This window comes from Uloborus diversus, chromosome 5 (genome assembly GCF_026930045.1).
Source record: "Uloborus diversus isolate 005 chromosome 5, Udiv.v.3.1, whole genome shotgun sequence".
Lineage (NCBI taxonomy): Eukaryota > Metazoa > Arthropoda > Arachnida > Araneae > Uloboridae > Uloborus > Uloborus diversus.
Window position 1 is genome coordinate 60,169,950 of NC_072735.1, and position 23,448 is coordinate 60,193,397.

The following is a 23,448-nucleotide window of genomic DNA, read 5'->3' on the forward strand; positions in this document are numbered from 1 at the left end:
GAGAGTGTGGTGGAGGGAAAGGGAATAATCATAAAACTTGAAAAAATAGTCAAGTACCATTTAAGCATGTTTTACTTCACTTATAAAATGTCTTAATCATCTAATAATATTTTCATCTCAACTTATACGACTTCTATGACCAATTTGTAAATTGCATCTTTATGAAAAAATAAAAATACAAAATTACTACATCAAAATCCTCCTTATACCTTTGCCCTTTGTGACGATGTTAAGTTGTCGATCGAAGTATTTTAAGTTATTGTCATTACGGAAAATTATGTAGTCTTGAACTAAAAAAGAAGGAGTTTTGAAGGAGTTAAAACCAAAATGAAGGAGTTTGAAGGGCCCTTCAAAAAATTGCCTGAATGAAGGATTATTGGAAGAGTTTTGAAGGAGTTAAAACCAAAATGAAGGAGTTTGAAGGGCCCTTCAAATGTTTTCCTGAATGAAGGAGTATTGGAGGAGCGTACAAACGCTGTTAACATATATTGATGATTAACTACAAAAAAAAACTAGTATGTTGTGGCCATCACGAAACTTTCTTCTATATTTTTCTCTTTTTTTTTTCTGATCCCTCCCCATGCTTGACGAGGAAGCAATATTCCCAACAAAAACAAAATTACACATGCAAAAACTTGACGACCATCCCAATGTCTGAATTATTGCAAAAGTAAAGCAAAGAGTGAAAATTGAAAGTTATTTTAAAAGCCTTGCTTGAATTAATTACAAATATTTTATTTGTTAACAAACATAAGATGGCAACAGTTAAAAATTTTAAATCATTGAGATAATATTTCCTATCATTTCCATACAATTAAAATCACGAGAAATACGCAGACGACAATCTATTACGATTTATCTTTCTTATTGTTGCATTAATAAAAATATTTTTATTCGCAAAAAAAAAAAAAAATCAACACCTCTTGGAGCGATCGGCGTCAAAATTGAACCAAAGCCTGTTTACATATGGATTCACATATATTCCAAATTTCAACCGGAACGTAGCATTACTTCTTGAGATAGGGCACTCAAAATGGAAAAAAAGAACGGGTGATTGCGCTACCCCCTTTTTAGCTGTTGACACAAAAATAAAATCAGTTCTTATACCCACTAAGGGCTGCTTGCCGATAAATTTTTCTTTCATTCCGTTCATTATTTCTTGAGATACAGCAGTCACAATTGACGACAAAAAACGTTCTATAGCTCAACCCCCGTTTGAGTTATTGACACCAAAATTGAATCAGCACCTGTTCCTGTTAATACCAACATATCCAACATATGGACCAAATTTTGTTTGAGTCCGCCAGTTACTTCCTGAGGAATAGCAAGCACGCGTAACTCGAAAAACGTCCCATTGCTCCACCCCCCTTGGAGGAATTCGCGCCAAAAACTAATGGGCACAAGTTCACATAGGGGCACATATGTGTACTAAATTTCGTTTGATTTCATGCGGTAGTTTTTGTTGTAGAGCGGCCACAAAAAACTGGTCACACACAGACGTGACACACATACACACACACACACAGACAGACAGACATTTTCCAAAAATGGTCGAAATGAACTCAGCACACCTCAAAACGTGCGAATCCGTCAAAATTCGAAATTCGAAAATTTGCACGAATCCAATACTTTCTTCTATATATTAGATATAGAAGAAAGTAAAAATCTGCTATAGTTTATCTTTTCTATGGTATTTTACAGCAAAATTTGGATAGCGTATTTAACATTAATAACATTACAGTAGAAGATCTTTAAACTGCCAATCTACAAAATGCAATTGGGGTTTCAACAAGTAGGGTAGGGGGAGTAATCGTAGGTGTCAACACTGAAAGGTATATATTCTGAATATCCTTTAACTAAGTGGTGAAATTACCTTTAATAATGCCAAAACATATAAGATGCAAACCTGCAGTCCTTTCGGTCTGCATTACAAAGATATTCTACTTTTTACTATATAAAAATATTTTAGTCACATAATTTCTTTAACACTTAAATTAGTTTTAAAAATGGTTTGTTCTTCTCTTCAACACATATATACTGTATATACTAAAAAAGGATATGAGAACAGGATGTAACCTAGGAAAGAGAAAATTAAAACAATTAAGATAAAACTATGATTTGTCACAAAATTAAAAATATTGTTTAAGACATAAAAAGTTGTTGAAAAAAAGGAGAAAATTACTGTTGTGTCTGGGATATTTTGTTGTACAAAAATTTTCCAATCCAGGACTAAAGTTCTTAATGTGCAAGAGCTACTAAAATGCACAAATGTAATGTTATTGGTACTATCAATCTTGTAAAATGCAGAAAGGTATTTATTCAATTTTCCAAGGAAAAATGATTTGTATGCACTGTCCAGCAAATTTCTGGATGTCCTGACATAATGAAACCATTAAAATCATCAATTGTCACCCACCGCAGGTGGTGAACGGGGGTTGGTGAGCAAAATGAGCAGGGTTTTTGGTTTGATTTTTACTGAAACTAAAAAGACTAGGAATGATAATCAACAGACAAACGAGATAGCTTGAAACTACAGTGCTACTGGTTACAACTAAGACTTGAAATAACTTGAGGAAATTGAAGAATTCCAGAACGGAACGACCTATATGCACACCCCTCAACCCCAGATTCCTTATGAGTTTCGTAGCAACTTTTAAGTGAACATAATTTTTTCATGTAACCTTCATTTTTCATGAGACAAACAGTCTAAAATGAAAAAAAAAAAAAAAAAAATCCATGAATGTCTCGAAATTTTTTTGGATGTAGAGATTTTTTCAATATATAGAAACAATTTTTCTATGTAATGAACATAAAGTTTGCTGGGATTTCGATATGTAAAAAATTTTGATATGTGGAAGTTGGATATATGGAGATTCGATTGTATATCAAAATATTGGATATTTTCGAACCCTGGTGGCCCCAGAGGCCAGCAGTGTATATTCGCAATGTTGTCTTGTACTGCTATATTTCTTTTAATGTTTCTTCTTCTCAGTTTTTAAGTTTATCCTATCTTACTTCTAAGCATTTCTTGGAGCCTGATTATTGAAGTTCTAATCGCATGTGAGATTATCAAACAGACTATTTTTGGGTTTTTAATCTGCCTCAAAGAGTGCTTAAGGAAATTCTGCTGCCAGGGTCCACATATAGAGCAACTTCTGCACTTATTCTTGCTTTCTGGCATGTTTAAAAATATTTTACTATGGTTTTGGCAAATTGAGTCGATAGTGCTGTTTTAATTTCATCGTTGAGGTCAGTTTTCTCCCCTGATTTCATATGGCATAAAGTACATAACAAGAAAACAAAACTTATGTAATTCTCTAGATTGATTCAAAGAAGTTTGTACATGTTTTTCAGACAATTTATTATGCAGGGGGCACATGTCTTACTCATTTTTTTATTCTGCTAAACATAACCTTATTTCCTTTCTATCCAGGAGAATTAAAAAGGGGGGAAAAAACTTCAAATATAAATAAGAAAGCTGCAGATTAAACTTTTCAGGACATATTTTTGTATTTTCAATAAAAGCAACGAATTTTTGTTTGAGCACCATATGTATTTCTTGTGATGAAAGCGACTGTTTTAACACTGGCACTATTAAAATTAAATAAGCTAATTTATCTCACCCACGCTTGAGAAGAGAGCGTTTTTCGACACTTCTTGAAATTGCACAAAAATTCATTGTCCATTTTGTTTGAAATACTTCAATTGACACCTCTTGTTCGCTTTTTTTGAGACAAAAATGCAACACGTTCTTTTTTCTTCAATTTTAACAACATACAATTTCGAATTTCGAGCCAATCTAAAATTTATTTATTTTTAATTAGTTTTGTTATTAGTCTCGTTCTCAGCTTTCCCACTGTTCGCTGCTCTCCTTGCAACTCAACTCAACTCCGTTGCCTTCATTGCATGTTGCTTTTGCATCGTGGTTTTTGGGATTTACGAAGATTTGTAGCGGTTCTATTTCATTATCGCAAATTTTTATTTTCACCTAATTTTTTGAAAATGCAGAACGACAGTGGAGATTACGTTGATTTATACATTCCTCGTAAATGGTAAGACCGTGCTTTATTGATCATTAACGTACCTTAAACATGGGAAACAAAATGTCTGATCCCCTAAAAACTTCATGAATTTCCTTTTCTAAATTGAAGTTAGTATTTTGAAGCGAATGAATATTAATTGTGCTTATCAAAACAGATGAATATAAGTCCCAGTATTTATAATTACAATATTAGAATGAACAAGTAATTATTTACACACATAGTTGATCATATAATTTTCACACTAAACTTGTAAGTAATTAAGCTTTTATTGGTGCATTCAGTACATATTTTGTACGTTGACTTTGCTTTTTTAACAGGGGGTGCAATGTCGTCACTAGATCTTAGTTGTAATTTTTAGTTTCTTAGAAGCATCGACTCGCGCAGGGTGTGACATACCCTTACCAGGAAACATCACGAGCTCAGTAATCATGAAAAAAGTTAAAAATGGTCGCATTCGAAAGAGTATCTTTAGGAAAAAATTTGACCCAAATATTGTGTGCCCTCGTCCTTTAGTTTTTGAGATATGGGGGGTCAAAGTTTGTCGAAATCTTACGAAAATTCGCCAAATTTAAAGACTTGGCAAGAAATGGAAAATACCACGTGATTTCATCGCCTGCGTTTAGCAAGACTCTCATTACCATTTCTGGTCACCTGCAAAGCGCGTAAATGATGTTTCGCATTAACCCATTACTTGTGAGTGTAAAGTTAAAAAGTAACTATGAAGCCTGTGAAATGGAAACTAGAGAGCTTTATCCAGAGGAGCTACAACTTTATAACGAAATTGAACGTAGGATTTAACTTTGTAATCGTGATAATAATGCATTTCAGAATTTAAGTGCATTTCAAGCGTGTTTTACTTAACTAATTTAAATTTGTACTCTTGTTATGAAATGTGTTGTAAGTAATTAATAATTATGTGTTAATAATAACCACGAAAAATAGTGAAGAAATCACTGATCTACTACTACTACCTAAAATGCTAAAAGACATTTTTATCTTGACCTTCTCCATAACATTTTACAGGGGGGAGGTTCAAATTAAATTATTCGAGAAAATTACTTTTAGTTATTCGAAAAGCAACAAAAGACACACCCACATTCACATTTCTGTAGTTGGAAACAAATGTTTGACGGAACTCCCCTCGGGGTCTAGGGGATTCGTCAAAAAAAAATATGATTTGAAGTCAATATACATTATATTTCCATTGTTTTTACAATAAAATAAAATATTTCGGGCGGTGGCGTTTTCCCCTATACAGTTGCACGTTAATATCCCGGAAAACAAGCCACTAAAAATTTCAATGCCGCAATCTGTGCCACGACACCCCGCGCCATGGTAGTCACCCCGAGTAAAGAATTAATGCGCTATTTCTCACGCGTTTTGGTGGTGACCAAATATGGAAGTGAAATGTCTTGTCAGATGCAGATGTTGAATTCGCGCCGTGCCTTCCATTTCTGAACAAAACTCGCTAAATTTGGCGACTTTACTAAAAATTTCGGCAATTTTTAAGACCTCATATTTCGATAACGTGGTCACGAGGGCACGTAGTTTCAGTGTCATAAACATGTTTTCCAATGCTCTTTCGAATGCCACCAATTTGAAATTTTTTTGAATTTCCTTGATCGTGATGTTTCCTGGTTAGAAGACAATTCCAAACAAACTATTTTTTGAATCGAATGTCCCCACCGTTTTTACCCCTTCAAGGTTCAAGATCCCTTTGGATCAGCTACTCAAGGAATCGTCCACTTCTAAAAAAAGGTGGTGGTGAAATTAGATTGAAAGTGAGGCGGGTAGGCCTGCGCGAGCACTCGAGGTAAAACATAGTAATATCTTTATTCAGTCGTATAATTTGAAATGTTGAGTAGAAAATTAAAGTACACCACTGTTGTGTATCTTCTAAAACCGCTTTCTTGTAATTTAGTGTATAAACTAGGTAACAACAATAGATGCGAGGTAAACCAGGTAGCAACCAAATCCTAAAAAGCCAAGAGTAAATGATGCATGTAAAATTTGTTGAGAAAATTGAAAATTTTGGATGCAGAGATTTTGAAAATGAGGGGGAGGAGTAGTTATTGGCATAAAGTAATTCAATTGCATCTATAGTGTTGAATATAATTTTGTAATTACAAAATTCATCATATTCAAGAAATTGACGTCTATTGTAAAGTTAGAAAAAAAACTGCAGGTCATGTTTTCCTTCCAGTTTTCAGACTTCATTGTCAGTTTTGTCAAACCCTGGTTGAGCTTGGATAAGTTGTATTAATTTTATTCTGTTTCAAAACAGATTAGGTAAGTGAACAAACAAGTCAAAGTAGCTTACCGTTACCAATTTGAGTATTCTGGAGCTATGTTAACATTTTCTGTGTCACAAATTTAAGTTGGTTTAGAAAGCTTTGTGAAAAAATATTTTCAGGTAAACAGATTTCAATATTCTGTATCTCCCTTCAATGGTGCCCATATACAAAATTGTAAGGGGGGGGGGGGGGGCTCGGATATTTTCCCCATGAAAACCGATTTCAGGACAGCTTAGAGTCATTAAAATTTGATATTTTTAATAACTCATTCATTAATGGCTGGAGAAATATTTTAAAACTTTTGCAAAGGAAATAAATCTTGAAAGCAAGGAAGTTCTAATTTCTAGGTGGGAGGGGGGCTGTAGCCCCCACTTGGCCCCCTCCTATATGGATGCCCATGTCTCCCTCTGAAACTTGCAATACGACCTTTCTCCGAAATTTTTGATCAGACTGTCAAACTGTTCTTAGTTTAGCTGAAAAATGTTTACAAGCCTTTTTTTTTTGTCTCTATTCATTTAACTTGTTGCTCACTACCTTTATATATATTTACTTTCAGCAGGGTTGGCTTTCTGCTGGCAGAAACTGGTTACAGCTGGTAAAAACCGGCAGAAACTGGCAAAAATTTAAAAGTGTCTTTAATAACTGAAGTAATTTGTAAATGATATTTGTTGTAAGTAAACACTAAAAAATTAAACATTTCACCATTTAAAAAAATAACATCCAATGCAAGTGCCCTTGATTTAGTTCAAAAAGAGAACTTTTCAATTGCAGAGGCTCATAGTAATTGGATTAGTTTAACGACGGATAAAAAGTCATACACAGGTGCTTAGGAAACAGGAGTGACATATAGAATTAAACAGGCATTACTGATTATAATTTTCTCACTTATCTGTTTCCTCTAAATCGTTTGTGATTGAAAATATGTCCTGTGCTTCAAGAAGAAAGTGCTCGAATTTTACTTGCCTAGATTTTGTACCTAATGTCACAGCTTTGCAAAACAAATTGGCCCCATTTCTCAAAACTTAATTTTCCAGTCAAATTTTTACCACAACCCCAGTTACTATATGGTGGACCAGTTATACAATAGATGAAAGTTTCACGAACATTGCTTGCTCCTTGATGCATTGTCTGCTTGCTCTTCTGTTTCAAGAGTATTCTAAAGTTTCTCATTTGTGCATATTAAATTGAGAACCTGTTTAGATTTTTGAAATCCCCTTTTCTAAGAGGCAATTGCAGAGTCCAAACAATGTAACATCTGATTTTGAATTGTGATAATTTTGTAGAAAAATTACAGTGCTTTGGTTAAAAATTATTTTTTCCATGGCATGTTCTGTTGTATATAAAGAATTAATTTTTCATTTTGTGAGTTTTTGCCAGTTTCTGCCCCAAATGTGGCAGAAACCGGTTTTAACCGGTTTCTACCAGTGGTTTTAACCGCCCTGGCAGAAACTTGCCAACTCTGCTTTGCAGTGACATAAGATGCATTGCATCTGCAATTGAAGTGCCTACTGACTTATTTTCAGGGTTCATGCTTTTTTGACTTTTTTAAAAAAGAATCAAAAGTCGGATTTTTAAAAATTTAAATCAGATTTTTTGATTTTTTAAAAATGGTCAAAATTTTGTAGATATTAATTACTTTACATGTATAAACATTAGGGTGGTCCTTATTTTTGAAGTTGTTGATATTTTATGCGACGCCCCCTCAATTTGTTCCATTATATAAATAAATGATCCTTGCAAAATTTGAAGTCAATCCATGAATATTAACACGTGCCCCTAGGGCCTTCTTTTTTGAGTTTTGAAGAAAAAACTGCAGATTTTCTCATTTTTATGTAAAAATATTCTTACGTTTCATATTTACAGTAATTTTGAACCTCAATGTATGCTGCTACTTCCAGACTGACCATTAATCTCACTTTCACTCTATAAAATTTTACATGTAACAGAGGGTACATGTACACCAATGGCCTTGGGTCAGATATAATGCTCTTCTGAGCTCGTTCCAAACTAAGCGGCTAGGGGACATTTCTTTCCACCAAAATGGACACAAGGGATTCCAAAGTTCATTAATGTAATGAATGGCCTAGGCCGTTAATGAATGATCTTTGACAACAACAAATTCCCTCCTCCAGGCTTTGGGAATGTTGATTTACAAAATTTCCTGTGTATGTAATAGGTGTGGCAAATAGGGTCACTAGGTTTCAATGCTATAAATATAAGAAATGACAATTATAGTTTTAATTTTCTGTTCTTTAGTTGTAAATATACTTAAATGTTTATGCAATTTTTAATTTTTAAAATATAAATTTTAAAAAATCCTCAATTACTCTTACATAAAAATATACTATATTTTGCAAATCTAAAATATAAATTTTAAAAAATTTCAGATCAGAATAACTTAAAAATCTACTTTAAATTAATTTTCTTCCATTTCCAGGGTTCGTACGCTCCTTACAAACTCCTTATAAACTCCTGCTTTTTAAGAAAATAAAATAAGGGCCCTTAAAACTCCTGAATTTTGCTATTATCTCCTTACAAACTCCTTATTTTTTATTCTACATGGCCTTAAAAATGTTTTTCTATCACCAATCCGATAGGAGTGATTACGTTGTACCTAATTTTACCAAAATTCCGCTATTTATTCGTCTGCTAATACCGGAAATCCGATTTTTTCGTTAGACAAATTTCTTCCCCACGTCCGATTTTTTTTTCCAAATTTATGACGATTATGCAGATAGTTATTTGTAAAATAACATCTTGTAGATTTGTTAAAGTACCATGCTAAAGGTTTTTTTTTTGCTTCCGTAAATTCTTTTATGTAACACCCCCCCCCCCCCCCCCCCTTGTATTTGAATTTGATACCGAGGCTGCTCACGTCAAAGAAAATGCAGTAAATGCATATTTTACTATAAATTTAGTATGTTTGTGCATTCAATGTATTGTATGAAAGCAAAAATAAATAATATTAGAGTTGTACATATTTTTTCTGAAATAAGTTTTAAAAAATACATCTTTAACCAGGAAACTAGTCCTTAAAAAATAAAATGAACTCCTGCGAAACTCCTTAAAAACTCCTTACTTTTGATTTTCAAAGTTGAGTATGAACCCTGATTTCAGTACACAATCCTTATATATAGTATCTATCCTAACCTACTGAACCTTTTTTCTACATCTGGTCTACCACAACGCAAAAAAGCTTGACAATTATTGATATCTTCTCGCCTTTCATCACTGATCAGACAAATGCTATATTGGGGGTAAAGTTGAAAGTTCATTTGTTAACAGTCTATGTAGATGCAGTAAATTTAAATCCGAATGACCTTGTATTCAGTCATACATCCCTTAAGAGAGCAAGAGAAAATCTTCGAGAGGAAAAATCAAATTTCATGTATTTAAATTCAGATTTTGTAGTTATTCACTGGGATACAAAGCTACATCAAGATGTAACTGCAAAAAGAATGCCAATAGGCTAACCGTGGCAGCTTCAGGTCCAAATGTTGAATAGCTACTCAGAATTCTTGAGATATTTCTTCAGTTGTATATGATATCTTAGATGATTGCTCTTTATTGCTAACTGTTCAAGCTGTAGTGTTTGATACAATGGCTTGCAATACCGGCCGCATAAATGGTGCATGCATATTTTTAGAGCAAAATCTGAATGGCGATATATTACATTTGGATTGCCATCATCATGCACTTGAAATCGTACTGCAGAGTGTCTCTAAAAAAGTTCTTGCCTTTCTTAGTTTTAGATCCGATATTCCATTATTAAGCATTTTATGGAGAGATCTTCACTCCCAGTAGCAGAAACTCTGTAGTCAGTCTGCGACACTATTTTCGGTTGTTAATAATAATATGCAGCATTATTATTAGTCTTATTTTAAGTTTTCATAAAATACACAAGTCCTATGTGAAGGCCAAGACTTGGACAATTTTCCAACTGGCCAGTGGCCACTAGACCCGAAAAACTTAGTGGCCACCACTGTCGCTGAGTTTTAAAGCAATAAGGGGGAAGGAGGGTGGCAGCAGCATTCACTACTTTCATAAAAATGAATAGAACTCTACACACTATGAAAACCAATTATTCAAGATATATTAATTTTAATATGGAAAATTTGTGTTGAAATAGGTTTTTAAATTAGTAAATGAGAAGTTTGCAGGAAACTGCATTTTAGATGAAATATTTAGCTTATAGCAAAGCCTTCAAATCAATGAGGATCAAACACAACTGTGCAGATAATAATTCACATTTTTCAAAAAAAAAAATTTTATAAAAAGAAAAAAAAAAACATGATTTATTGAACACTTTATGTTATCTTCAATAGTTTGTGTTGAGGTAAACATCCAATTCTGTTTTTGGAAACTTAGGTAAGTAATAGTATCGTTTATTTCCAGCTTGCAAATGACCAAACATGGCGTCTACGCAAAAAATTCATGGTTATAAATAGATATTTGAATTTGTTACATAAAAGTAGTAATAAATTCAAAACAATTTAGGTGAAATAGTTTTTAGCACATTAGCCTCTAAAGCAATGAAGAAAAGATAATATTCTGAAGATAAAATTTTGCAATTTTAAAAACAATAATTAAGAATTACCAAAGAAAAAAAGGCACATTTTGCATAATTTTCAACAGTTTGCATTGCAATAAACATCCAATTCCGTTTTGAAAACGTAGGCACTTCATGAGTCTTGCGTACCAACATCTTGGGAATGACCAACATGGCGACTACGCTAAAAATTAAGATATGAATTTCTGAATTTGTTGCAAAATAATATTTTCAAAATAAAAATCCTCATGAGACTAAACTTAAATTGAAGCTTTAGCACTTTTGCGACAAAAGCAATGAGGATAAGGTTTAATTTTCACATAAAACTTTTCATTCCTCACGAAAATTATTTTAAAAAATAAAAATAAAAAAACGATTGATTTGCTGTAAATTTTAAGTTATTTTCATTTCTTGGCAGAAAAATAAAACATCCAATTCATCTTTGTTTTTGAAAATTTTTGCACTTATCTACTTCGATTTTGTGAATGACCAAATATGGCGACTATGTTTCTAGCTGAAATGCTGAACCATCCATCGCTCAAAAAGCGATCTCCAAACGATCTTTTCCCAAGCTGCATTTCTTTTTTTTTCCCTTTTATTTATTTATTTTTTCTTTCTTTTTGTTCTTCGGTAAAATTATCTGCAGGCCGCGGGAAAATCTGCGACGCACGTCTCGCGTCTCGCAGTTTCTGCTACCGGGTCTTCACCATTCAGAACTTATAACATTTCAATCAAGTTCACAGACCACTTAAATTCTTAAAGACGAAGTTGATGATATATTATTCTGCCGTGTGCAAGTAAACGGCAGTATCTGCAGAAATTAGTTTTCGAGATATTTGAAGAAATGTGTGTTGGATTCAGTACTAACAATAGAAATATGTTGGAATTAGACGTTTTTTTTCGCGCCTTTTTTCAGCGGAAACCAATTAAGCGAGCATGTACAATAAAGGAAAAGTACAATTGATGACAAAAGTGCAAAAAAATCAAAAATGAAAAATTTGCAGTTACTGCTCTTTACCTGCACACGGCAGTATTGTTCGTAAGAAGTGAATACTGAGAAAGAACTTTCCCTTTATACCGATGCAATTCCCGCAGTTGTTTACTATTTCGATTCAGTGTGTGGGGTCTTTCTAGAAATTCTTTCCCAGACCACACTCATCGTGAGAAAAACATGTTATGCTGTTGTTTTATATCTGTCACCAGAATGGGAGCTGGATAAATATAAGACCACAGGTAAATACTTACGGCTTTTGCTCCTCTTTTCTGAGAAATGTTGGAAATGAGATCTTCAAAATAGCTGAATTTTATCCAAAGCTGGACATTTGTTGTGCACATAAACTTTTTCCGTTTGGTGTGATATGATGTCTGTGACACTATAGGGAACATTTTTCAACCACCTTGTCATCATCATCTGACTGTTGTAAACAGGGGTGCATTCCCTGCCAAACGAATCCCCGTATATAAGAGAAAGTAAATAGGTCAAAGGGGGAGACACTCGTAGAGTGGAGAGCTGGGAAGTCACAGGAGATGACTCTCATAGTTCAAAATATCTTTGTAACATTAAATAATCTGTAATTTGTAATATAGCTGTAAATATTCATCACATTAAACGTCTCTAAAAGACCATGCATTCTCTTGTCATCTTTCCACAAGAGGTGGAAACAGTACACAGAAGAGCTATCAGGCAGTGCAGCAAGGAACAAATAATATTTGTGAAATTTTCATCCATAGTATATTTTTTTAATTAATCCACTATGTAGTAATTGGGGTAGTGGTAAAAATTTGACTGGAAAAATAAGTTTCGAGAAATGGGGTCAATTTGTTTTGCAAAGCTATGGCATTAAGTACAAAATCTACGTTAATATTGGCAAGTAAAATTCTGGCACTTTCTTCTTGTAGTCCATAATAATTTCAATCACTCCTAATTTAAATGAAACATATAAGCCAGCAAATTACGGTCAGTAATGCCTGTTTTATTTTGTATCTCACTCTTTCCTAAGCACCCATATGATTTGTCCTTTGATAGATTAATCAAAGTATTACGAGCATAGCTGCAATTGAAAAGTTCCCTTTCTGAAATAAATCCAGGGCACTAGTATAGAATTTTATTTTTTAAAATGATGAAATGAAGTTTAATTTTTTGCTTTACATAAACTAATATCATTTAGTAATTACTTGAGTTATTAACTGGGTTGGCAAGTTTCTGCCTAGGCGGTTAAAACCACTGGTAGAATCCGGTTAAAACCGGCATGGCAAAAACCACTTTCTGCCACATTTGCGGCAGAAACTGGCAAAAACTCACAAAATGAAAAAAAATTAAATTATTGACATGCAATAGAAAGTGCACGGAAAAATAATTATTAACCAAAGCACAATTTAATTACGATATTACCACAATTTAAAATCAAATGTTACATTGTTTGGACCCTGCAGTTGCTTCTTGGAAAAGGTGGTTTCTAAAATCTGAACAGTTTCTCAATCTAATGTGTACAAATGAGAAACTTTAGAATATTCCTGCAACAGAAGAGCTATCATGAAGGAACAAGCAATGTTTGCAACTTTCATCTATTGTATATTTTTTTAACTGGTCCACCATGTAGTAACTGGGGTAGTGGGAGAAATTCAACTGGAAAAAGAAGTTTCGAGAAATAGGGCATATTTGTTTTGCAAAGCTGTGACATTAGGTACAAAATCTAGATTAGTAAAATTTGACTTTCTTCTTGAAGCACATGATAATTTCAATCACAAGCAATTAAGATGAAGCATCTTTCTTCTTGAAGCATGTGATAATTGCGATCACAAACAATTTAGATGAAGTATATAAGTGAGCAAATTAAAATCAGAAATGCCTTTTAATTTTGTATGTTGCTCCTCTTTCCGGAGCACCTATATGATTTTTCGTCCTTTGTTAGATTAATCCAAACATTACAAGCAGCTGCAAATGAAAAATTCCCTTCTCGAACTAAATCAAGGCCATTAGCATAGGATTTTATTTTTTTTAAATTATGAAATGAAGTTTAATTTATTAGTTTACTTAAACAAATACCATTCAGCAGTCACTTAAGTAATTAAAGATCCTTTTAAGTTTTTGGCAGTTTCTGCCGGTTTTTACCGGTTATAACTAATTTCTGCCACTGGCACGGCAAAAACTAGTTTCTGCCGGCAGAAAGCCAGCCCTGATTTTACATTATGTCCAAGACTATCGGAAAAAAATACACACGATCGAGATACATTGAGAAAAGCGTACGATTAATGTAAAGTTTCTAAAGCATTATTTCACTCTTAATCAATGTAAAATGCTTAGATGATATAAAGTAACTAAAAAAATCAATTTTAATGCTATTTCACTGTAAAAATATTTTGCTAACCTGGGAGAAACGATGAACTGGGTCTGAAGTAAAAACTCGAAGATTTGTGGAAAAATGATGAAAAGTGTTTAAGTTCAACGCCCTAGGGGCACTAGTTATTATTGACCGATCGAGTTCAAATTTTGCACACGTTACTTTTTATTATAGTGTCACAAAACTAGGGGGCGTCACTTGCTGAATTCCGAAATTTTTTTTTTCCCATATAAATAAGGACCACCCTAATAAACATCATACATTTCTTACAAGAAATAATTCCACTCAGCTTACTTTTAAAAATTAAGACAAGTTCTCTAACTATTCAATAAATTTTTTATATTTATAAATACATTATAATGCTCAGATAAGAGATGTGATTTTGTTTTATGCTTTGCTTAAAGATAAGGTTTGGATCATGATGTAGGTTTTAGTATAAAATAATATGTTGAACAATTACTTTTCTTAACTATATTAGTCATGGTGTATAAGAAAAACTGCAAATATTTATTTTGCTCTAAACTAATTTTGTAGTAAAAGCAATATTGCAAGAGTGAAAATCTGTTATATGCACAGAAAGAGGGATCTATTTAGTTTTGCCTCTTGAAGTTAAGATAGTATAATTCAGTGTAGTAAAATATAGAGCAATACATTCTAAAAATGAAAATTTAATATATGAAAATAAAAACCATTTTAATTAATGATTTTGTTTAAAAAAATCACTTGATTCAAATCAATTGATTTAAATCGATGAACCCTGCTTATTTTTTTCTCCAAATTGAAGTTATGTACTTTTTTTTAATAGCTCAGCTAGTAATAGGATCATACATGCAAAGGATCATGCATCAATTCAAATAAACATTTCTGAGGTAAGCACAATTTATTATATACTGATACTCATTTGCAGGCCTGAATTTTCTGTTAGGTGACAAATTTCTGCTATTTTCTTGTCAAAATTGAGTATTGTCCCTTTTTCAGGAGAAGGCACTTTGCCATGCCTCCTCGAACACAGTTCCATTTTTACGTGGGGGTTATTGGTATGCAATCCACGCGCTTCTAAAGGAAACAACCTGACAGCCTTAATTTGGCTGTGCAGTTTAATGTGCAAAAAAGTGTTAGTGTCCTTTACATCACTTGCTTCACTTGTCTGTTGTCATTTTAGTTATTCTTACATTTTAAAAACTGCTGCTTTTACAATGCTATGATCCAAATATACCTTCTGCCAAAAACAGCGTAATGAAATCATCAGATACCACATGACGAGAGAAGGAGTCAAGTGCCTCCTTGTGAAAAACGGACAATAATCTGGTCTTATTTATTCATAAGCTGCTATAAGAGAGCTGTATACCAATACCCAGGGTTTGCATTGCTCCTATAATACATAAAAATTTGCAATGGCTAAAATTCTCAACTTAAATCTGACCCTGTGATAAAGGTCAAGATTCAGAAAATTTCTAAGTGGCCTGTGGCCACTAGACCCAAAAAACTTGTTGGTCACCACTGTGGGAGAGGAGTTTTTACTATCATGAAAAAACAAATAGAACTTTACAGAATTACACTTTAAAAGCTATAAACATGCATTTTTTTTCAAAATAAATAGATAAATAAATCAATGAAAAGCCGGCAGGAAATTATATTTCAGATGAAATTTACAAAAAATACAATTTTGCTGATAAAATTTCCTTTTTCCAGAAAATAACTAATTAAAAAAACAATTTCTGGCCCTTTTTATGTTATTTTCAGTAGTTCGCTCTGAGATAGGCATCCAATTATAATTTCTGGAAACTTAGGCAATTAAATAGTCTTGTCTGCTTCCATCTTGCAAATGACCAAACATGGCGACTACGTAAAAAATTTAAGATAGGAAAGTAGTTTTAATAATTAAAAACCCTCAAAAAACAATAATTTTGGTGAAAGAGTCAGTTTTTAGCACATTAGTGTCTAAAGCAATACAAATAAAATAATATACTGAAGATAAAATTTGAAGGAAAAATTTTTGCATTTTTTAAGATAATAATTCATTATCCTGGGGGGAGGGGGGGGGGGGAATACAGCACATTTTGCAGGATTGTTCAATAGTTTGCATTGTATTGCAATAGATATCCAATTCTATTTTGGGAAACTAAGGCACTTAAAGAATCGTCTACTTCCATCTTGTAAGTGACCAAATATGGCGCTGCGCTAAAAATTAAGATTTAGGTTTTTGAATTTGTAGCATAAAAATAATCATAAAACCTAAAATCTACAGGAAGCATCAATTTAATTGAACTGTTATAGCTTTTAGCACATTAGCGCCCAATGCAATTAGGATAAGATGAAATTTTAAATACAAAATTTTTCATTTCTCAAAAAAAAAAAAAACTGTTTTAAATAATAAAAAATGAATAAATAAAATGATTTACAGCACATTTTGCATTAATTTATTAGTTCGTATTTGAATAAACATCAAACTCTGTTTTATTTTTGAAAACTTAAGCACTTAAAAGCTTAGCAGACTTCCATCTTGTGAGTGACCAAATATGGCGTCTGTTTCGCGCGTAACTAAAAAATGCTGCCGTTCTGGTCAAAAAACTATCTTCCTAAATGTGTTTATCCTTAGGCGTATGCTTCCAAAGCGATTTATTTTGTTCCACCCTCTTGAGTTTGTGCAATATTCCTGTTCATCCCAAGGTTTCTTTTCTTAGGAACAACAGGGGGGGGGGGGGACTGAGAACGTTTTCCTTTGCAGCCACTTTCTCAAACTAGGTCGCCACGTGGCAAGTGGCGACCGTGAATCTTGACCTTTACCCTGTGATAAAAAATCAGACCCTGTACAAAATACTTTATATAAAAAGAAAAAAAAAGCATAAAGACTTTTCTCTAAATATTTTTTTAAATAACAAACCTTTCAGAATATTTTTCATTTTAAAGCTGACCTTTCCCATAACTCTTCTTATAGAAAATAAATCTTTTCAACTCCAAACCACCATTTCACAATTCTACCTATCGAAAGTGTACTATGCCTGCGATATTCTATGTATTTTTGATGCATTTTACTTGCCTATCCTAATTTTTTTATACACTTTGAAATCTGATTTAATCTGCTTCAGTGGAATTTTCTCATTTTAATTTAGTGCGATTTTATCATTTGGGCATTATTAACAAAATCGACATTTAACTGTTAAACTAAAATTTACCTTATATTTTTTCCATGAATGTGAAGCTAATGTTTCGGTTGTAAGTTGGATACAATCGTGGATGCATAAAAATAATGCTAAAGATGTTTAATTTTGTTACATTGTTTAATGTTCCTATTATTAACAGGACTGCTATATAATCAAATAAACCTTTTACGTTGTCTTGAATTTCATTGCAAAATGTCATGAGAAAATTTAATGTTCATTAGTATTTTGGCGCTTCTGAATGCGTTATTTTCTGAAATTTAGGTTGATGAAGCAACTGGACGCTTTACAGGAAGTTCTGTACCATATGCCATTTGTGGTGAAATAAGAAGAATGGTAAAAATTTTGCAATTCTATCTCATTGATTAAAAATGATTTGTTTTCATGTTAAATAATTAAGTATAGAAGACCTCATTTTATTGTGGGAGTTACTTTCCCCAAAAATGCTCAATAAAAACAAGCCTGTCAGCCCTTAGTTCAATTAAAAGTATTCTAAATAGCAGGGTTGTTTGATTTAAACCACGTTTTTTAAAAATGTTTTTTACTTCCTTTTACAAAAAAGGAAGTATTGTATTTGTGAAAAAAATTTCACTCAAAAATCGGCCTTAATTTCCATTTTTCTCACCCCCAAATGAATGTTGTTTTTTTCGACCCAATCACACGTGGATAAATGCCTAGGAACCAACAGACACTGGAAATATCCATTTTGATGACCCCCGAGTCAATTACAACGCAATTTTCTCGTGACGTCTGTATGTATGTATGTATGTGTGTGTGTGTATGTATCTCGCATAACTCAAAAATGCTATGTCCTAGAAAGTTGAAATTTGGTCATAGATGTTAGCATAAAATATTATTTTATTTTATTTAGTTTTTATTCTCGGTCCACAGCCGATAATTTAAAGAAAATAATTTAAAGTTAAGTGTACCTACTTTAAGCCCAGTCTGGTAAAAGTAGAACCTGTCAACTAGTTGGTGCTAACACTTCAATCGACGATTCCCCCACGCCATAATTAATGGCGACTGTTTACTGAAACCATCGGAGATTGCATGTCTCGATGTGTCGATTCAGAAAAGTTGAGTTGTCACCTGATCGACTTGAATTAATTCCACTTGTTGACCGCACGTGCTATGGAGAGGAGTACGAATATTCGCGGTAGTGGAATATGCAAATGAGTGATGGTCGAAGTAGAAGTTAGTGTGGTGACGTCATCGAGGCATGGAATCTCATTGGTTGATAAAACATATATATTGTGGCGAGTGGCAGCGATCTCTCTCTCGTTTTTCTTCTCTCAACGATCCCCAGTGGTTGGTTCTGATCGTGAAGCCTAGTCCGGCTCACGTGTGGGGGGTTTTTTCCCCGCGATGCTAGCGGGGGTTTTTGTGGTATGTGATGTTTAATCTTCCAAGTCCTGGAATTAGTGAGTCCAGGTGAAGAACCTGTTGTGTTGTGTCCGGCCAATTAAAATGTCGGGGATGTGAGTTCCACGTGTCTACCTGTGATGTTTACCGATCTACGTATTGTGTAAAGTTGCCTGTTCAGTCCGGACATTCCTGAAGTGTGATTCGGCGGACCTTTTGTGCGTTTTCTACCTGATCCTTCGGAGTGGCAAGTGACTGCATCGACATCTTGGTGACATTTTTCTTTATATTCTGGAACCACTTTTGTTATGATATTTTGGGGGTGTATTTTATGGGGATGTTATTCTAGTCATATTTAATAAATGTATTTTTCTGAAACATGTTTTTTGCTTGTCTCCAACTTGACATTACACGGCCAGTTAATGTTGGCTTAGTTTAAATATCTTAACTTCTGGATTTTAAACTTAACTTTAATTTATGCCAACAAAGTGGTAGCAGAGCGTGGTTGAATGTCATTTTGGTTGGAGACAAATTTGCAAAAGTTTTCAGAATAATGGAAAGGGACTATCGAAACATTAAGAAACTTAACTCCTGCAATTGGGCAACATGGTCGAAAAATATGAAAATGGTACTGATAGAAAGAGATTTATGGGAATTAACCCAAACAAAATTAGAAGAAGGTATTTCGGCAGAAATAAAGAAACGGAGGGGCCAAGCAGTGGCGACTATTTACCTCAACATAGAGGATGAGTTAAAACAACTAATAGATGATTTAGACGATCCATATGCTGTATGGACGTCATTGAAATTGAATTTTGAACCTCCGTCTTTAGCCCGTGTTGCCGGATTGTGGGAGGAGTTTTTTTCTAGCAGAATTAATGAAAAAGAAACTATTGGAATGTTCGCGGCTCGATTGAAGTGTTTGCTCCGACAGTTGGAGGAGAATGGCTATAAAATGGATGAGAAATTAAAGGGATTTCAACTAATACGTAGTTTAGATCAAAATTTTAGGGGAATAGTACAAAATATTTATAGATGGGATGAAAGTAAATTTAACTTTTCAAATGTTTTGGATGAACTTTTAGCAGAAGAGGGGAGATTAAAATTTTTAGGAAATGAAAATTTTGGAAATAGTAGTTCAAGTGTTAATGCTTTTTCAGTTCAGAATAAACACCAGACTGGGCGGAAAGTTGAAAATGTAAATAAATTTGAAACGAGAGTTTGCTTCACATGTGGGAAAAAGGGGCATATTTCGGCTCGGTGTTGGAGCAGAAAACCAACTAATCAAAATAAAGGTAATCGTAATTTTGTCAAACAAAGTAATCCCCCTAAGGCTGGAATGTTTTGCACCATCAGTAAAATATCAGGAATGCAGGCCAACAACACAAATTTGAAGGAGGAAATACCAGTATTTTTACTGGATACAGGTGCCACGGCACATTTCTGTAAAGATAGGGACTTGTTTTGTGAATTGAGGCCTGTTAAAAATACAAAAATGGAAGTAGCTGTGGGCAATGTAAATAGTCAAGTCGAGGGGGTAGGGAAAATTGTTTTCGAAATTAAAACAGATGGTAAGCTAGTAACCATCACATTGAATGAGGTCTATTATGCTCCAACACTTAGACGAAATTTGCTTTCCGGATCCAGGATAGACAGTCTTGGTTTTTCATTAAGGTGGTATCCTGGTAAAATATGTATTTTTAATAATGATGGTATCAAACTTTTTTCTGCATTTTTAATTGATAAATTGTATTTTGTAAAACCCACTTCATTTTTAAGTAATCAAAGTAGTGACTCACCAGCAAATGTAAATGTAACCGAGGTCAAAGGATTAGACCTGGAGTTGTGGCATGAACGGTTTTGCCATATTAATTATGACAGTATCTTGGAAACTGAAAAGAAGAACTGTGTCAAAGGACTTAATATAAAAAGTAGAAACCGGCCAGATTGTGAGCCTTGTATTATTGCAACTCCAGGGATAAGGTCTAAAAGACAACTTGAGCTTCTTTTCATGGATCTAGCAGGGCCATTTCCGGTGGAGTCACTAGGGGGGAAAAGATATATTTTTTCCATAATTGATGATTTCTCAAGGAAGTCCACTATTTACTTTCTAAAGTCAAAAGATGAAGCTTTTGGATATTTCCTTAGATACCAGAGGCATGTGGAGAGAGCCCTCAACAAGAAAATTTTGGCCATAAGGTCTGATAATGGGGGGGAATTTACAAATTCTAATTTTGAGACCCACTTAATTAAAGAAGGCATCAGCATAGAAAGAACCAACCCTTATACTCCCGAACAGAACGGGGTAGTAGAAAGATACAATTTGACATTAATGAATGGGGTTAGGGCAATGCTGAAAGACTCTGGACTAAGGGAAGAATTTTGGGCGGAAGCCGCCTTATGCTTCGATTATGTCAGGAATAGAACAGTCCTAAAAGAAAGGGGGAAAACCCCATTTGAGCTGTTCTGGGGAAACAGGCCTTCAGTAAGGCATTTCCGGAGGTTTGGATGTATTGCCTACAGAGGCATGCAAAAACAAAACCTAAGGAAATTTGACTCGAGAAGTAAGAAAGGCATAATGGTGGGCTACGCAACCCAAGCAAAAGGGTACAGAATTTGGGACCCAGAGCTAAAGAAAATTTTTGAAACTATTAATGTGGTCTTCAGGGAAAATTTAATTTGGGGGAAATCAAACTTGAATGGGAATGTAGACAATGATGATGATTATTCTTTTATTAAACCTATTAGTGAAGTTCTCTTAGATAAAGAGATAGATGAAAGAAAGGCTCCCACCCCTTGTGAGGAAATTGAATGGGTGAGGGATGCAGTAAAAAGAAAGAAAGGGGACCGTACTGATATCTATTACTATGAAAAGGGAAATAAAACCAGGTTAAGGTCACCCAATGATGTAGAAAAATATTGTAAGAAGAATAACATTGTTTACAATCCTGAACTATTTGATTTCAAAAGTAAAAATGTACCTTATAATCCTTTGTTTGATATTTTTAATTCCCCTAAGGAACAAATGGAACCCGAGCCAGAGGCAAATTTGTCAGAAGTGCTAATTCCCCAAAACTATAATCAATGCTTGAAAACCCCAGAAGTAAAACATTGGCAAGAAGCCATGTCAGAAGAAATGAAAGTGATTCAAGAAAGGGGGGTGTGGCAGTTGGTTCCCCAGCCAGTTGGTAAACCAGTACTTGGTAATAAGTGGGTCTATGACTTGAAGAGGAATGCTAAAGGGGAAATTGCCAGGTTTAAAAGCAGATTGGTTGCGATGGGAAACAGGCAGGTGGCAGGAGAATCGTATTCTCAGGTTTTCTCCCCAGTTATCAATTTTTCCCTGATCAGAATGTTTTTCTCAATTCTGGTGATATTCCTGGGTTGGAGCCATTTTCAATTAGACGTAAAAAACGCATATCTTTATGCTGATTTGCATGAAGAAATCTATATGCGACAACCACAGGGTTTTGTAATCCCGGGAAAAGAAGACTGGGTATGCCGTCTAAAGAAATCGCTATATGGTCTCCATCAATCGGGGAGAAATTGGTACCTGGAAATTGATAGGGTTCTCCAAGGTCTAAATTTTTTGAAATTTAAATGTAGTAACTGTGTCTATACAAGAAACAGAAATGTGTTTTTATTGATGTATGTAGATGATATAATAATTTTTGGAAAAAATGAAATCATAATTCAGGAAACAATTCAGGATTTATCAAAACATTACGATATTAAAGAATTAGGGAGAACTAAAAAATTATTGGGGGTAGAATTTGAAGAAATCAATGGGGGAATTTTTATACACCAAAATTCTTACATTAAGACAGTTTGTGCAAATTTTGAAAAGTATCAATACCCATACTCGACCCTCCCAATAGCGAAAGGTACAATTTTGTCTTTAGGTGATTGTCCAAGAACGGACCAAGAAATAAAAGAAATGGAGAAAGTACCTTATCGCAATTTATTGGGATGTTTGTCCTATATAGCAGGGAAAACTAGACCGGATATTGCATATACAGTTAATTTATTATCTCAATTTCAAGCAAATCCGGGTAAAAGACATTGGCAGTGTTTATTAAGACTTTTAGGTTATTTAAAATATACAAATTATTATAAATTAAGTCTATCTGCAATAAATGAAATTAAAATCAATGGTTTTTCTGACTCAGACTATGCTGCAAATAGGGACGATAGGATTTCGATGGGGGGAATTATTATTTACATTGACAAAGTACCTATTATCTGGCGAACATTTAAACAAAAGTGTGTTTCATTGTCCACCATGGAAGCTGAGTATATATCTTTGACAGAAGCAGCAAAAGAGGTGGTGTGGTTAAAAAGAATTTTAGAAGAAACATCACATTTTGAAATAGCTGGATATAAATTTAACGGGTCTGTAATTAATTGTGACAATATAGCTGCAATAGAATTTTCAAATTCCCCTATAGAAAATTCCAGAACAAAGCATATTGATGTCAGATATCATTTTTTGAGAAACTTAGTAGAGGAAAATACATTTGAATTAAAATATGTGAAAAGCGCAGAAAATCCTGCGGATACGTTTACCAAGCCTCTGACTCGGGGTACATTGAAAAAAATGTGCAAACTCATTTTTGGTAATTATGAAAATGTAAAAGTTTAATATTCAAATGTGTAAATTTTTCAATGTTTCTCAAAAGTGTTTAAAAATTTTTTTTA

At 33.7% G+C, this 23,448-nt stretch overlaps 1 long non-coding RNA gene across 1 annotated transcript; it reads left to right on the forward strand.

Annotated features, from left to right (window-relative positions):
• The first annotated feature begins 3,876 nt into the window (after positions 1–3,876).
• LOC129222456 (uncharacterized) lies at positions 3,877–17,725 on the forward strand. Its single transcript, XR_008580587.1, has 3 exons — positions 3,877–4,052; positions 15,033–15,096; positions 17,653–17,725. It is a non-coding gene; the product is annotated as an uncharacterized LOC129222456 (long non-coding RNA).
• Positions 17,726–23,448: the final 5,723 nt, after the last annotated feature.